Raw genomic sequence first — 2667 nt, forward strand, 5'->3', positions numbered from 1 at the left:
GGGCGGACCTGAGGATTTGGGATATGTTTCTGGAGTCTTACAATGGCTGCTCGCTGTGGATGGACGGTCCGTTTAGCAACGGGGACTTAGCTCTATTTACGGACGCGGCTGGTTCTGCGGGGTATGGGGCATTCTTTCAAGGACAGTGGAGCGCGGAACCTTGGCCGGAATCCTGGAGGTCGGCGGGGTTTCCTGCGTAACTTGGTGTTGTTGGAGTTATTTCCGATTGTGGTTTCGGTGGCTCTTTGGGGGGCGGGCTTTGGCAACAAGAAGGTGCGTTTTCATTGCGACAACATGGGGGTGGTGGAGGCGATCAATAACATCTCGGTGTCTTCCCCCCCGGTAGTTAGCCTGTTGCGCCATCTGGTCCTGTTGTGTCTGCGTTTCAATGTTTTTATTTATGCTGTGCATATTCCGGGGGTTTCTAACAAGGTGGCCGATGCTTTGTCTCGTTTCCAGTGGACCGAGTTTCGCGTGTTGGCGCCGGCAGCGGAGCAGCATGGGATTCCCTGTCCGCGGGATTTGTGGACGGTCCCCTTGGAGGAGCTGCGATTTTGATTCGGCGGTCACTGTCCCCTGCGACTTGGGAGGCGTATGTCAGGGCGTGGGCGGAATGGTGTTCCTTTTTGGAGGAGGTAGGGGGGACAGATTTGGGGGTGGATGTGTCCGCTCTGGTGCTTTACTTTGTGTGTATGGATAAAAAACTGGCAGGCATGGCCTTTTGGTTCAAGTTGACAGGGGGGGTGGATTTCACCAAGGCTTTTCACGTGCGGCAGGCATTGAAGGGGTACCGGAAGTGAAACCGGGGCCGCGATTCCCGGCGTCCGGTGTCTTTTTCAGTGTTGGGTGTCATTTTGGGAAAACTGGGCTCTATCTGTTCGTCATCCTATGAGGGCTTGCTGTTCAGGGCAGCCTTCCTGTTGGCTTTCTTTGGGGCCTTCCAGATTGGTGAACTGGTTAGTCCATAGACAAGGGTGGCTGGGGGGCTTCTGCTGGAGGACATCGTGCGCACGGCGTCCTCAGTTCGGATTCGTCTCCGAAGGTCCAAAACGGACCAGGTGGGCAGAGGTAAGTGGGTGGAGCTGTTTCGGGGCAACGGAGCTGATGTTTGCCCGGTGGGGGCTCTGGAGCGTTATCTTCAGGTTCGGCCTGCGGTTGGTGGTGCCTTGTTGGTTCACTTGGACGGTTCTTGCCTGTCCAGGTTTCAATTTGTGGCGGTGTTTAGGAAGTGTTTGCTGGCCGGGGGCTTCGACCCGGCGGCTTATGCGTCCCATTCTTTTCGCATCGGGGCGGCCACGGAGGCGGCCCGTTGGGGTTTGGGAGAGGACGTGGTTAGGCGCATTGGGCGGTGGGAGTCACATAGGTTCCGGTCCTACGTCAGGCCCCACCTGGTGCAGTAGCCTCTGCAGAGGGGTTATATGGGCCTGTTTGTGTATGTTTTCTGCGTATTTTTCGTGTTTGTTTGGTTGTGTGGTGTGTGTGCTTTGGGTGTAGGGTGCACTGTCTTTGTTTCTTTTGCAGGTGTCCGGCAGTGTCTGATTTGGATCCTCGGCCATTCGTATGTCTTCTGGGGGGCCAGGCGGGTGGAGGTCAGGCCTAATGGTAGACAGTTGGGAGTTCCCCGGGAGGATGGCAGGGTTAGGTGGATAGGTGTGCCTGGCATGCTGTGGAGCAGGGTCGTGCCGGAAGTCTCCCGCTTTGCCAGGTTGGACAGGGCCCCGGATATCCTTGTTTTGCATGTGGGCGGGAATGATTTGGGTCTCCGCTCTATGCGTGAGCTCATTCGGGATGTAATGTTCGACTTTTTGAGGCTTCGCACTTCCTTCCCTGATATGCTGGTGGTGTGGTCCGACATTGTGGCCCGCACTTCGTGGCGGTCGGCTCGTTTAGTCGACAAACTTAATAAGGCCCGGATTAAAGTGAACAAGGAGGTGGGGAGATTCGTCAGCAGGAATGGTGGCCTGGTGGTGCGGCATTTGGAGCTGGAGAGCGATACGTGGCAGTTCCTTCGTGGGGATGGGGTCCATCTCAATGCTATTGGCACTGACCTGTGGTTTTTGGGTTTGGAGGACGGGATCCACCGGGCCTTGAGGGTGTGGAGGGGGGCACAAGTGTAAGGGGTCACACTTGTGGCACTCTGGCGGTTTGGGGTCCTTGACAGGGGTTCAGCAAACTGGTTTTTGGGAAAAATGGTGGGGACCCATCCGAGGTATGGCGTCCTCTAAATTGTACAGGTGGGGTGTCTGGGTCGGCTGTGTTAGTCCCCGAGGCGGTGCTTAGCGGCTGGGGAAGTGACCAAGCCAAATGGTGACCCAGACACAGAAGTTGGTTTTTACATGGTACTGTCAAGGACCACAAACATAGATCTGGGTTATTGTTATTATTATTATTGTTATATTGTTATTTCATAATTTTCTATTTGTTATTTAATAAAAGGCCATGTCGGCCATTTTTACTCCAAGACGAGTAGTGTGTTTTGTATATAGTCTAAGTGGGTGTGGGTATTGGGGAGTTAGGGGTGTTTTTTGTAGTCCAGCACGGGAGCTCTGATCTACCCAGATCAAGACATGCCCGGCGACAGGAGAGAAAGGACTAAGCATAGGGCATACATGAATGGGTGAGAAAGGGAAGCGTGCAGTAAAGGTCAAGTGGGGGACAAAAGTAGGT

At 54.5% G+C, this 2667-nt stretch overlaps 1 pseudogene across 1 annotated transcript; it reads left to right on the forward strand.

Moving 5' to 3' along the window:
• Window positions 1-692: 692 nt before the first annotated feature.
• Window positions 693-1400, forward strand: LOC309566908 (integrase/recombinase xerD homolog; annotated as a pseudogene). Its single transcript has one exon. The product of its transcript is annotated as an integrase/recombinase xerD homolog (transcript).
• The last annotated feature ends 1267 nt before the right edge of the window (window positions 1401-2667 follow it).

This window comes from Pelophylax lessonae (genome assembly GCF_965119305.1).
Source record: "Pelophylax lessonae genome assembly, chromosome: 11".
Classification (NCBI taxonomy): domain Eukaryota; kingdom Metazoa; phylum Chordata; class Amphibia; order Anura; family Ranidae; genus Pelophylax; species Pelophylax lessonae.